Genomic DNA, 15,657 nt, shown 5'->3' with positions numbered 1-15,657 from the left:
AACACTTATTCTACTTACAAGGCTTACTTGGAGCATGACACAACAAAAATTAAAATATGAGGGCCCTATGATTGATGCTGGAGCACTCCTCTTATGAAATCATATAATCAAGTTGTTTGGATCATTTATGACCTCTTTCCAATTTTCTTTCCATGTTTTTAATAAGGTCATGATTTTAGACTCCTAGATTTGCCACTAACTCTTTTTTGTGGTCCATTAGCAATATTGGGTGTTTTATAAGCCCGTTGCTCAATGAGGTCACAAGGGAACAATTTTTGTATTTTGAATGTATATGCTTGTCATCTAGGTTCTAATAGTTGTATTGAGTGAATTAGGACTCATTTACATTGTTACAATGCCTTTTAGCCATAAAAAATCAAACACGCAATAAAAGTTGCAAAAATTGCTATGCAACTCTGCAACTTTTTGTATAACTAAGAAAAAATGTTTGTAACAGTTCCCCCAAAGGTCACAACCTTTCAAATTTGGTTGGATCAATTGGGGAAGACCTTCATATAGCTCTTTTAGGTGGGTGGAAGGTATAATGTAAGATTTTTTTTTGAAATCAATAAAATATAACATATTTTTTTGTATTCTAGGCTGTTTCTCTCTATGGTAGAGACCTATTTGGATGAATAGATGTCAAATCTTGGTATGATTGAATGTATATTTGAGTTAACTTTCTAATGCAACTAGTTTGAGGTCTTGAAACACTGCAGAACTCAAGTTATTCATATTTTAGTGCCAACAACCCAAAATTTGAGGGTTTCAAGGGTTTTGGTGGAAATCACGTTATAACTTTAGATTCCACAATAGGAATTTTATGAACTTTGGAGGAGTCCTTGTATTATTAATTATCTTTGATATTTTTGTGGTTTTAGTTGTAGAAATATAGGTAAAAGGGAGAAAGATGATGCCCTAGGTGCCTGTAGCATATATGCACCAACTCATTATTTTGCTATAGTCAACACTAGAGACCTTAAAACCCATTTCCAAAGCCTCAAACTTGGGATTTAGGCTATTCAAAACATTCCTCAACATTTCCAATTGGTTTAGTAGTTCTAGAATGTGTTTAAATAGTACTTCCTTTACAATAGTGGCCTAATCAGCCCTTTAGCCTTAATTGTTGTCCCTACGGGTTAATGCAACATTTTTGTGTATGCAATGTCAATACTTTTGAATCTGATAGTATATTAGGAGTAGGAGGTGTCTTGGTGGTTAGTTTTTTCTTTCATTCAACATTTACTAAGTTGTAGGCCATAACCTTTCTTCTTGGGCTATTAGGAATCCATATGCCCCTACTGATGTAAAAAAAAATGCATTTAGTATATGTTCATGGTTCCATGTCTTGAGTAAGTTTAATATGTTAATTCTTTATTGTTGTTAAGGTGCAAGTGCGAGGTTTTGGGCCTTGTTTGGGCTTTCAAACTTTGTTTAGGTGTCCTTGTGGATTGTACTCTCCCAACCTTCATTGTTAGTACCCTACCACTTGCATCAATGATTCAAGGTGACACTATACCACTCTTTCCCTCTCTCTCCCTCTCTCCCTATTCAATCTAATGAACCAACTAGATCTACTCTACATTTTAATGTCTCAAGTATTGCCTCGTGGTCTGAATCACAAACTTTCCAAAGAGTCTTATTATGTGGATTTCCACCATATTTTATCAAGTAGACATTTGACTTGACAACAATGTTCGAATAATGAAAAAAATTCCTCTTGATTTTCTAATCCTCAAATAACCACAAGTTAGGGTTCTTGATGGAATATTGTCTAAGCCATGTGCCAGTTACAACCACCACATCGATATGGTACTCTAAACCTTCACCATCTATAACCAAGTGATCCAATTTTTGTTTGGCTTGCACACAATGACACAAATAAAAGTTGTCCCTTCTTCATTGTATTTAGGTGCAATAACAACAAAAATATGGCATGTACTGATAAATATACAAAATGGGATCATTAATTTAGATAAAAGTTATAAAGTTACATATTGAAATTACAAAGATATATATATATATATATATATATATATTAGATTAGAAAAGTGGTCAAAGTCAATAGACAAATCCATCTCTACCATTTCCAATGCTTGTGGGGGATGATAGGTGTTAAGTGGGTCCAAAACCCATATATCCCATTTGTCCACCCATTCAGTTGACTTACAATCATCCCAATTTTCCTCTGCACATGATGGACAATAGCACAACATTTTTTATGTGTGGATACTCCATGAACCTGCATTAGAGCTTCTAAAAGAGTGCAACTCACTTGATCCTATTAGTGTGCAAAAATCCTCATATGGTGCAATATTAGTATTATCTATCAACCAAAAAAATCTACAAAACATAGACTCACCTTCCTTACCTAGACCCATTGTAGTGTTACACCACTAGACAATGGATTTTGCATCTGTCAATATTGCTCAATTTTTGTACTTTAATTCTTCATGAGCTAAAGCTCTTTTGATGCATGTGCCTGCACCATTGTGCTCTCCCTTTCCATGACCAACCTCTATGAAATTCCACATATATTTAATTCTACACAAGATGTGCATCCTTCTCAAGCAATAGAACATCCGTGCATTCTAAAAAATAATCTCCCTATCCACCATCCCCCATCCCCTACTCTCTCTCTCTCTCTCTCTCTCTCTCTCTCTCCCTCCCTCCCTAATCTCTCTCCTCTCCCATCCCCTACTCTCTCCCCTCTCCCATCCCTTACTCTCTCTCTCCTCTTCCATCCCCTACTCTCTCTCTCTCTCACTCTCTCTCTTGCTCCCTCTCCCATTGCCTACTCTCTCTCACTCTCTCTCTCATCCTCTACTCTCTCTCCTCTCCCATCCCCCACTCTCTCTCTCTCCTCTCCTATCCCATACTCTCTCTCTCTCTCTCCTCTCCCATCCCCTACTCTCTCTCTCTCACTCTCCCTCTCCCACCACCTACTCTCTCTCTCTCCCATCCCCTACTCTCTCTCTCTCTCTCACACTCCCATCCCCCCTTCTCTCTCCCTCTCCCACCGCCTACTTTGTCTCTCATCCCCTACTCTCTCTCTCTCCCTACTCTCTCTCCTCTCCCTTCCTCTACTCTCTGTGTGTCAATCTTCCTCTCCCATTGCCTATTCTCTCTCTCTCTCCCTCCTATCCCCTATTCTCCCTCACCCTCTCTCCTCTCCCATCCCCTACTCTCTCTCTCACATAGACTCACATCCCCCCTCTCTCTCCCCCTCTCCCACTATCTACTCTCTCTCTCTCCCCCATCCCCTACTCTCTATCCCCCTGTCTCCTATCCCCTACTCTCTCTCCTCTTCCATCCCCTACTCTCTCTCTCTCCCCTCTCTCATCCCTTACTCTCTCTCACTCTCTCTCCTCTCCCATCCCCTACTCTCTCTCTCACTCTCCCTCTCCTACTCCCTCTCTCATCACCTACTCTCTCTCTCCCATCCCCTACTCTCTCTCTCTCTCTCTCTCTCTCTCTCTCTCCCCTCTCTGATCCCCTACTCTCTCTTGCTCTCTCTCCTCTCTCATCCCCTACTCTCTCTCACTCTCCCTCTCCTATTCCTTCTCACACTGCCTACTCTCTTCCATCCCCTACTCTCTCTCACCCTCTCTCCTTTCCCATCCCCTACTCTCTCTCTCTTACACACTCCCATCCCCCCTCTCTATCCCTCTCCCACTACCTATTCTCTCTCTCCCATCCCCTACAAGGATGAAATACAAGCCAAGATTTTTTTTTTTACAATTATGAATGCACATGACAACATCATACAAGGATCACAATGATTCCAATAGAAGACTTCACTACAATCCCGACAACCAATGAATCTACGAATGCCACTACCAAACTGATACACACAAACAAAGCCAATAATTAAAACACACATGATGAGGGCTCAAGAAATGACCACTCATCAAAAAAACACCAAGTTGAGGTAGAATGCAAAAACCTAAAATCTAGCTAAGCCTAAAATTTTGAAGCCTTGAAAATTGGCTAAGTCTGGATTTTTGAAGCCTTGAAATTTCCTAGAATCCTTAACTTGTCTCCGAGAGGTCTGAAACCTATCTTAAAAGATTTGTCACATATATTAAAATATATCTTAAGTATAAGTTGACAAATATATGTCAACTTATACTTAAACTATATATTTTAAACCCCGAAGAATGAACTACAAAAAAGACACAACTAAAATTCAAATTTTGCCTCCAAAGGATTGAAGAACACCTAAGGGTACCCCGAACCATCCCTTAAATGCTCAAAATAGACTGAAAAGTGCCCGTTGCCCATCCACACTGGTTTCATAAAAATTGTGTGACACTTAATCAGTACTGTGTGATACTTTACTAGTGTCATGCGACACAATCAGGGGTTGGTCGATACTTCTCCAAAGGGCATGCAATACTGGAAGAGTATCGTACAAAATTTCTTCTGAGGCTATGCAATACTTTAAAGTATTGTATGACATTCCTCAAATGGGCGTGCGACACAATATTGTATCGCACCATGCTAACACATGGTCGCCCAGGGAAAAAGTAAGAAAACTCTAAGGACAAATAACAAGCTAAAACATAGATAAAAACCTCCACACCGGGGAGTACTGGATCCATGTAAATTGAGGAGAGAACACTCGAGTGCATAATCAACAAGATTCCAAGATCAAGAAGGAGATACATATAACCATCTAAAACTTTAGCAAAAAAGAACGTACTAAAAGCAACATCACAGTGGACAAAAGAAATATCACAATGTATAGAGCTAATATCACAAGGAATTGAACAAACATACTAAGTACGTGGTTCCTCCCAACCATCAATAGCATCATAAGACCATCTGTGTCCTAGCCATCCCCTGTGCGTAACATCCCAAGCCACCAACAAAATTGTCAGTACTATCATAATAGGGACGTCACTACTAAAACATATGACAATATAAGAATAAGGAAATCTAACATGCTAGAAGAAAAGCATAAGATAATCCTATAGTAGATAACATCACCTATCACATGCTAATCATCAATAAGCAATAGATATGCTACTACAACAATTCACATCATCTAATCATATGCTAAACATCATAATATTGGAATGCGTCAAATAAACTAACACCATCTAAACATGATATCCAAGCATTCCAATGAAAGCATAAATCACAAGAAAGCATACTTCGGAACCTGAAGCATCAAGTGAAAACATCCAGCAATGATCACACTAGGACAAGACTGTCTCTATACACTGGTCCCTAGCAGTGGTGAAGGTAGCTATGCCTCCCAACCACGTGGAACTTGTATGTCCACACCTACCATGCTAATGGAGATAATGATCCAACCACAAACACACAAAAACAACATCCATGGCTAACACTCATGCCAGATAGTATGATGGCTATAACCAAGAACCTAAGAAAATGCAAGGAGTACAAGTCTTGGTTAGACACTCAATAGGCTACTATGTAGGGACTAACATCATGGAGAGTTGCTTGGTATCAAAAAGCCCAAGCTAGGACTTGTGCAGATTCAACATCCCTCAACGGAAAGGCTCTAGCACCCCAAACCTTTTTATTATCTTAAGTTTTATTATCATTCATGCATTTTATTTAATTATCACTTATATAAAGCTTCCTCTACCAACCCATGATGCCATGATCATTGAGCTGCAAGATAGAATCCCCCTCCATATGCCACCCTAACCTACCCATGCTCATCCTATGACAACTACCCATGGGCATGCATACTCCCATCCCAACCCCAATGATCATAACTTTTAGAAGTACCACAGAAGATCGGGCATTGCAAGTCACCCAAAAAATGTATATGCACGTACTTGTGTGTGGCACACCACCATCATGAAGATAAAAATAGAAGGACAGGATAAGAACACAATGCAAAGGATAACACCCAACTGAAAGCAACACAAGAAGGATGGATTCTACATGAATCCCAAAGCCAATAAAACCATACATCATGAAATCACTCAACTAGCCTCAGTCCGAGAGTATGGATTCTACATGAATCCCAATGAAGCAACAAGACCAAACATCATGAGCTTACTCATCCGGCCTCAATCTGAGAGTATGGATTCTACATGAATCCTAGCTCTCATGAAACAGAAGCAAAGGTCTAAAGGAAACAATAACACCAGGAATGAAAAACACTCAACCGAACACAAAGTCAGGAGTATAGATGTGACACACATCCAAATGCAACAAAAAGTGCAATAGTGGTTTGACTGATATCCAAATGTATCATCTAGGTCCATGACCCACATTATGCAAAGAAAACTTGAGAAAATAGGGTGGCACGCAAAATGAGCTAAAAACCCCAAATTTTAGAAAAATTTCAAAATTAAAACCTATTTGGCCTTTGGGCATTGTAGATGCTAAAAAATGGTTCGCATCTATGGTTTCATCACTTCTTCATATTAATTTGACCCATTTTCTCATTCTACTAACTCTGATCTTTTGGCCAAAATTGATCATACTTTATCATTTGTACCCCCTTTCACATCAATTTCATATCAACTCGGAATCATATCAAATCAACTCGAAACCATTTCAAATCAACTCAAAATCACCCCAAATCAACTCAGAATCACTCAGAATCAGTCCCAGTCAACCCAAAACATATCAAACATCCCAAATCAATCATCATTTATCTACTCCTAGGTATTGTTGTGGCTTTCAGTGCCTTGGGAACTGATCAATCTATCAATCTTATCAATCCGACCTTAGTATTGTCATGGTTCTCAGTGCTAGGTCAAACTATCATTCACGTCATTCAATATTTGACATTGTTGAGGCTTTCAATGTCAGATCATGGCATCGTCAACCATTTTAATAATATTGACAGTGTCCATCAATGTTATTATGATCAACATTTTCAATCAACCTCAATCCTGTAGCATTTGCAATGTTAGTTAAATGTTACATATCAATCAATTCATGTCATGTGTCCTTGGCATGTTATCAACTTCAATCAATCAATCTGACCATGGATTTTGTCTACTTTTCATCATCTTATTTGATATCCATCATCATCACATTTTTATCAAAGGGTATGGTTGCATTCATTTAATCAATTTGGCCAATCATTTACTAATTTTCTCTATAGGATTAAAAAACCCATAGTTTAATCCTATTATTCTTTCTAATTATTCTTCCTAATTATCATCCTCAATTAATAAATTTTATTAATTAATTGATTCATTATCTACAAACCATGGAAATTTACAATTTCCTAAGTTCCATTTTCCATCATTAATTCCATTTTCTACTAATTCTTATTTTGTGGAATAAGAGGATTTTTAATTCGAATATTCCACAAAATATTGCATCATCATGACACTTGGATATGACACCTCATGGATTCTCCTTTGACACTTGGATGGGATTTTTCATAATCAAATATTCTTACCTCTTAAACATGTCCCTATTTGGCTTATTTGTCATAGATTCTTGGCTTTAAGTGGGTTGAGGTGTCTTATGATGCGTCATAGATTCTCTTCCACATTTAGCCAAGTTTGACTTGCATGTGTCATAGAATCTTACATATTGGCATATTTTTTCATATGCGTTATGGATTCTCAAAGGAATCACTTGCCATATCGCATATCTATGGGTGAAAAATCCAATGCTCTCATCCTCCATGTCAATTATAAATTGGACACTCTTTCTCTCATTTTTGGTCCTTGAATCCTTGAAGTCTTGAGCCCTCAGTTCTAATTCTTGAGCATCTTTTCAAGTCCTTGGCTTCTTTGCATTTTGCATTCTTGCTCTCACATCAAAATCAAACTTCTAATATTCTCATGGCATTATCCATATCATAGGCTTCTACTTCAATCTTGTGTGCACTATAGGCAAATTGGAGATACAATCATTTGGAGAAGAAAGAAGGACATGGGAGCTACAAATGAAAGAGGGGGTTTCTATTGCTTTCTTTATTAGTTTGGCTTTCATGGTGGACTAATGGGTGCTAACGTATGATTATTGAGTTTTATAATTTTCTCATAGTGCGTTATGCATTTTAACCCATTTTCTGGTCCTACATTTGGTGAAGCCGACATGAACAGGCATATCTAACTTGGGTTTTCTTGTTTTGTGCTTGTAGGTGCAAGGAAGGAGCTCACTTGGAAGGGTATAATGACTATCTGCTCTTCTTTTTCACACCTAGATTAACTAAGGGGTCCAGTAAAATGCTCGTATGCTCTTGTTTCATGCATTTTGTTAGCTTGCTGTCCTAGGGTGCACTCTACTTTGTCAGGACACACTTGGGACCCCTCAAAGCAGTTTTAGGAGTCCAAAAGCCACTAAAACCTCTTTTTGTTGTTTCTAACTTCCCAAATGCACCCAAAAACTACCAAATATGCCCAAATGGGCCCCGACTATGTCATTGATGTAGTTTGCACTGTTTGGGTGCACTTGGGAGTGTAGCTTTGAAAATTTGAATTTTCGGGTCTACACCCAACTAGACACCAACTATGTCATTGACATAGTCTGCACTGTCTGGACACACTTGGGAGTGTTCTGAGCCATTTTGTCCTTTTGGGGTGCAATCTGCTCTGTCAGAGCACACCTAGTTCACAGTTTGCACATGCATCAATCAGAATCTGCACATAAGGTTTCCATTTCCTTCTAGGATATCGATTAGGTGATTTTGTGTTACTGATGGTCTATTTGTAGCATGTGACAATTTTTGGATGAAGATGTGATCATAAGAAACTACTGATGTGTGTTTTTGTAGGACGTTATCGAAGACTTTGTGTGTCTTTGAAAACTATGTGTGTGGATTTCCTAGATTAGATAACACTTCGTTTGGTGCTTAAAATGAACCTTTTACTTTTTTTCCTAGAATTTCTATAGTGTTAAATCCCTAGGACTTGCATTGGATGTATCCTCTCCCCTCCCCATTCGTGGATCTTGGGTGTAAGAGAAATCTGTGTAACTTCTATAGGAGGCCTGCCTTGGACCAAGATAGTTGATATTGGGTATGCCAGGGGATGACCTCAGAGCAGTAACGGGCCAAAAGCCAGGTCAACATTCCAACCACTATATAAAATTCAATTATGGTGAAATCCGTGTCGGCAATATTGCTGCATGATAGCTCTCCTCCAGTACCCTTGTGGTGCGTTAAACCTCGATTCTCGGGGTTGGGAGACCTTCTGCAGAAGTTTATCATTCACTTGCCGAATGGAATGCCCTTACTAAAAACCATGTTTTAGTGGCCAAAATCCTTTCTATCCACTGGCTCAAGGGGCCATCCATGCCCATGAAGACATCCTACATTCTCACGGTCCTTAGTAGAGGCAACAGTCCCTTGGGAAGTCATGCCCCTTGGGAAGTGGATCTTGGTAGCCCCAAGAAGTGAGTGCGCTGTAAGGGGGAGCCTATGGTGCCAAGATCCTATGTTTTCTACTCTAGATAAGCATGACTGAACTTCAGTTCAAGTAGGAATTTAGTGGATACAGTCCTAAAAGCCTAGGTTGTGGTGTGTTTGTTAATTTTTAACAAAAGCTATTACTGTCTTAATGTGTCTTGCGTGTGTGTAAAACATAATCAAGATAATAGCCAACATTCAAATTTACACCTTGAACTTCTCAAAACATCACACATTTCCAAAATATTTCAACCTTTATCAAACTTTGCAAACTTTGGTTCAACACACTCAAACCTTGGAAAACATGGTGACTTGTGCTCCTAAACATGCTTGGCAAAATGTAGATCTCACACTTGCATAGACTTAACTTGAATTCACCCTAGTATAGGAATCATTCATGCATCATATAGACTTCATATTGCACCTTTTAGTCCTCATTTAGCATTTATTACCCTTCATATTGCATCCATTTAGGTTTAGTTTACCTCCCTTAGTCTTTTGCATTCACCACCTTGCATCTTTGGATACCTATTCATCATCTTGACCACTTTATCCATCATTATGGGTGTCCTAACCATAATTTTGAGCATTCATACTAGTATTATCATGATCCCCTATTGTTTACCTCTCTGTGATATCAATATGGAAACCATAGCTCCTAGAATTGCCTTAGTTTCACCCCAGTTTACCAACTGCACCCTAAAACTACCAACTGCATTATAAAACTACCAATTACATAATTAAAATAGTTTGCATTGTATAGGTGCACTTGGTGGTCCTAAGACCTAGTTTTGGGTTCCAGATAACATTTTGGGGCTTCAATAGTGTCTTTAGGTACTTGTTTAGCTCCCCTTGCACCAGCTTGCCTAGATTTGCATTCTACATCACCTAGTCTTTGGTACCTTAACTTAGGAAATCATTATATAGGTCATAATCTCTATTCTACATCTCCAAACCCATCCTAACATCAAACCTAGCATCTTAGCTGCCTGGCATATCAGTTTGGCAACCATACCTTTTAGAATCAGCAAACCTTCATTCTGACTTTTCAACTGCACCCAGAAACAACCAACTGCACCCAAACTAGCTCAAAGTGCATCAATGACATAGTTGGTACTATTAGGGTGCACTTGAAACTATTAGGGAACACTTGGGTACTTGCATGACCATTTTGGGCCTCTGAACTGCACTTTAGGACCCCAAAATTGCATCTAGGAGCCTCTACACCTCCCCATTCTGTACTTGACTCAAAACCGTATCTTGCACCCAAAATTTCGTTTTACATCATAGGAATTGTCCATATCACACATCTACTTAGTATTACCACCATTTTGAGTCCTCGAAACATCATTTTGATCTCCCAAAACCTTTGAATTTAGTCAAAAATCTAGACAAAGTATGAGTCTTAGAGTATCTCCTAGTGTTGATGGATAATGGGTCTTGACTAGTATTTTTATCTTTTCTTATCACTTTCTTGGGTCAAAATCTATCTATGTCTTGATAGATTTTACCTTGGCATCTTTTATCAATTTGATCTTTTCGTCTTTTATCAATTTTTGGTCAAGATCCAAAGTCCTTTATCACAAGGTTAAACTCCTAGACAAAATAATTTCTAAAAGGTTTATTCAAAAATTTCCCTATACCCTTGTCATAGCATAATCATATCCCTAGCATCCCCAAACATAATTTTGACTTACACTAGTGGTATATCCCCTTCATTTTTCATGGTCCAAACCTTAGCATCATTCTCACTACCAAACCTTATTAGATTATCCATCAACCAAATTGCCTTCTTGATCATTTACCCTCCTTTTTCATATCCTAACTGTCATTATCAACCCTTGGAAACCATAATTTCCATAGTCTACCTTGTATATAGCTACCTTTAGTGTCATTACCAAGTCCAAAACATAACCCTAACCTTCATTTTTCATAGCTTCATTTTGCATACCCTCAAAACATCACCTTGCATTTGCATTTGCATAACATCCCTCAGACATTTACACTTTGCACATCAAAACCTTAATTCATTTAGCATTTCCTCACATTGCATAATATCTCTAAACACTTCAAATCCCAAAAACACTCATATCTTGCATATCTACCACTCATAATCACCAAAACATTTAAAATTTCCATTGTATCTGCATTCTTAGGTATCATGCCAACACTTACTAGGACACAATCAGCTCAAAGATCCGAGGAACTTTATCAACCTTTGTTTTTTGAGGCACAAGCACAACCAAAACCTCATCCAAGATAGAGAAAGAGCAAGAAAACTCAAAAAACCTTTGACGAAGACCAAATTGAGGCATCACAACCATTACTAGCAGACCCCTTGAACATGTATCCACAAGATCCTCATAATCAAGCTATGGCACAACAAAGCTTGAACAATGAACCTACCATGAGATTTCCCCTGAACACTTCCCCCACACATGGTATGGTTCAATGGAGTCCTAACTTTGAACCTATATTCGTGCCAATGCCACCAAGAGGAGGAAGTGTACCAACCACACCTGAAGATGAACAATCACATTCCTTCGAATTAAACCAACCTAACACATCAAACATACAACAAGGTACTATACACCTCAATGATGAATCTGACATTGATTATGACATCACTAATGAAGAAATGGCTAGGGCATGTCAAGACAAAAGTTTTCACAAGAACTTCAAATGTTTGGCAGCCCAAGAAATTGTCAAATTTAACCCAAACTTGGAAGGTCCTAAGTCAAAAAATCAAACCAACACAACTATTGAAAACATACAACCCATTATCAATTTGGACTTAGATAAAGGAAAACAACCTTTGGAGTTTTCAAACATGATAGTGGCACCTATAAGGTCCCATCAAGAATCAACCATTGAAATCCTCCAAAGTACATTTGAACACATCAATGTCAACCCCTTGTTCGATGAAATTCCACCAATTCCTAAACACCCCAAAAGGACATTAAGACTTGATTTTAGTCACATGATGCAACAAAAAGAAGAACCTAAAGGGACTTGTTCTCTAGGGATGCTAGACATACCTTCTCTGGGGTTAAATCAACAAAGTATAGCTTTGCTCCTAAATTTACCAAGTTCTATGACATCAAATGCTATGGAGCCTCTCATAAGTACAACATGTGAAACATCAAGTGCAACCATACCTATGGACACACAAAGGAAAAGTCTTATTGACATTAAACCCATTCCCAATAGGGACACGTCACGTAGTCAAGTCAATATGATGTCAGAAGTAGGAACATCTAACACACAAAGGTACCAAAACAACAATCGAAACATGACGTTCAATTCTCAAGGACTTAGTCAACCCCCATGGCAACAACAACCTACAGTGGTACAAGGAATCAACACTTCCAAGGCACAACCAAGTCTATATCCACTTAACACACATCCCACATATCAACAACAACATCAACCACAATGACAACAACTTCAAGTGGGGCAAACATCCAACATTCCTAAAACACAGTCCCATATGAACCCACTTGATTTACACACAATTTATCAACAACAATTTCAGCAGCAATTCCAACAACAAAAAATGATGTTTTCTAAACAAAAAGAGAAACTCAAGCAATAGTTGGAATACCAAAGACACCTTGAGCAAAAAATCACATACTAGAACCATTTTTTACAACAACAACATGTGCCACAACAATCTCAACAAATACCTCTACAACAACAAGCATGTATATGGTCTCACATACAACCAACAGAGGTATCCCAACAACAACCACAACACATGGCACAACAACAACACATGGTACAAAAATCGTAGTCAATCCCACAACAAGTGCCACATCAAATACCACAACAAGTTCCCCAACAATAGGGACCCTTCTGTCTTCAAGGTACAAACATACCTCCACCCCCTAGTGACACCTCATCAAACTCATCACACATAGAAATGTCAGAACCAAGTAGACATAGTTCCCACCATAGAAAATGGTCTACTCTCAGACACAAAAGACTTGAAGAAAAGACCATCATGCAAAACCCCAATGAAGAACTCTTACAACAATCCAAACAACTTTCGAAACAAGTTCAGGCATTGGGAGTCCAAAAGAAACAGGCTCTATACATACAAAGGGACCTACGTCTTAATCCATTTGATAAAGGTTTGTATATGCCTCCATTCCAAAAATAATTTGAGGCTCCAAGGTTTGAAAAATACCAAGGAAAAGGAAACCCTATTGATCATATCAAAAAATTTTGTGCTTCATGTACCGAAATTAGTGATGAGCCCACTTATCTTATGAGATTGTTCCCTCATTCTCTAGGTGGGCCTGCACTTGAATGGTACTCCAAACTTCCTGGTAATATCAAATCTTGGTCAGAGCTAGCAGACAAGTTTATCTCCCACTTTTCCTTTAACATTACAAATGAGGTGACACTTTCTAATTTGTGCTTAGCTAAATAGAAGATGGGAGAACCATTCATCACATTCTTACTCCGTTGGAGAAGCTTAGTTAGTCAATGCTCACTAGACATTCCTAAAGAACAACAAGTTAACTTGTGCATTGAAAACTTAGTGTCAATGCTCACTAGACATTCCTAAAGAACAAGTTAACTTGTGCATTGAAAACTTAGTCCCAAACTTAATGTATGAACTCAAAATCAAGAGTCCAATCACCATTTGTAAACTGATGAAAAAAGGGGCTAGTATTGAAGATGCTCTTATCCATAAGGGAATCCTAAAGATAAACAAAGAAACCACAAACACCAACTCATCTAATGACAAGACAAAATTTTTCTCCAAAAACAAGAATGTGACTAATGATGGCATTGTGGATGCCCGCATGATTAGCACAACACAACCTCAACTGACTTTGAAAGGGGCAAAGCCTACAAATTCACAAACCTCTAATCAAACATCAGCTCCACAAAAGAAAATAGAGACTTCCACGCAAGACAAACCTCAAAGACATCCTAGAACTAAAGATAGGAAATTCACACCATTGGGAATACCACTTGAGACTGCATTACAATAGTTACTAAGTAATAACTTCCTGTAGCTACCCTCAATAAATGATGAACCATTAACTAAAATAGATTGGTGGGATGACAAAAAGTATTATGATTACCATCACACCAAAGGACACAAGACTTCATCGTGCTTCCAATTGAAACATGCAGTACAAGACCTTATTGATGATGGTGTAATCATGGTTGATCCATCACTATTAGCATCCAACTCTGATCACACTATTTTCAAAGATCCTTTGGGCAATCATGACAAAGAGAAACCCTCAAGTTCAAACTCAAACTCATAAGGTAATGTGAATTACACACGCACTGGCTATGACTACACCATTAATTACTTTAATGAGTCTGATTTCCACATATCCACATTCACATTGAAGGCTGAAGACCCTCGTTGTGTTGTCACTACATGCCATTGCAAGATCACTCTACCTGGAGCCTCATCTAGACCTACTGTTTCTACTAGACCTGCACCCCCAAGTCGACCTACTACTCCTACTTCATCTAATTATAGCCTTGTTGAACAACTTGACAAAACCCCTGCACAAATATCCATTTTGGACCTACTGCGTGCATCTCCCCAACATCAAAAGATCTTGGATCAAGCCCTTAAAGAGTCAGTTGTCCCAGATAACATTGATGTTTCCCAATTGCAAGCCATGGTTGGGAACCTATTTGCATCACAACATATCACTTTTTCCCCTTGGGATGTTCCTAAAGACAAACCCAACCACAATGATCCCCTTTATCTTGAAGTCTTCATCCATAATGCCAAAGTTAGACATGTCTTAATAGATGGAGGAGCAGGACTGAACATTTGTACTCTTAAGGTTGTCAACAATTTGGGTTATTCTGAAGATGATGTAGATCCCTCTTGAAGAATCACAATAAAAGCTTATGATGACAGTGAATGCTTCTCCAAGGGCATCATCACATTACCTGTCAAAGTTGGTCTAGCTACTGAAGATACATTGTTCCATGTCCTAGATATAGAAATGAATTGTAACATGATACTAGGATTCCCTTGGCTTCATGCAATGAAAGCAGTCCCTTCTACATAATATCAATGTCTAAAGTTTTCCTATCACAACATAGAGGTTACCATCCCTGATGATCCAGATCCTTTCCAGTTTTGTGCTAATCTAAGAGATGCTACTGCATTCCAAATCCCAACAAACAATGAAGCACAACCCACAAATTCCTCTAAGTATGTGGATGCTGATATAATGCTCAGTAAAGCCAAGGAAAAGATGAAGATTGAAGACAATGGGTGTGGAGAGTACTTTATGTCTCAA

The sequence above is a fragment of the Cupressus sempervirens genome, chromosome 8 (assembly GCF_028749045.1).
Source record: "Cupressus sempervirens isolate cs-2001-9-10 chromosome 8, ASM2874904v1, whole genome shotgun sequence".
Classification (NCBI taxonomy): Eukaryota; Viridiplantae; Streptophyta; class Pinopsida; order Cupressales; family Cupressaceae; genus Cupressus; species Cupressus sempervirens.
This window is presented reverse-complemented; position numbering follows the sequence as displayed.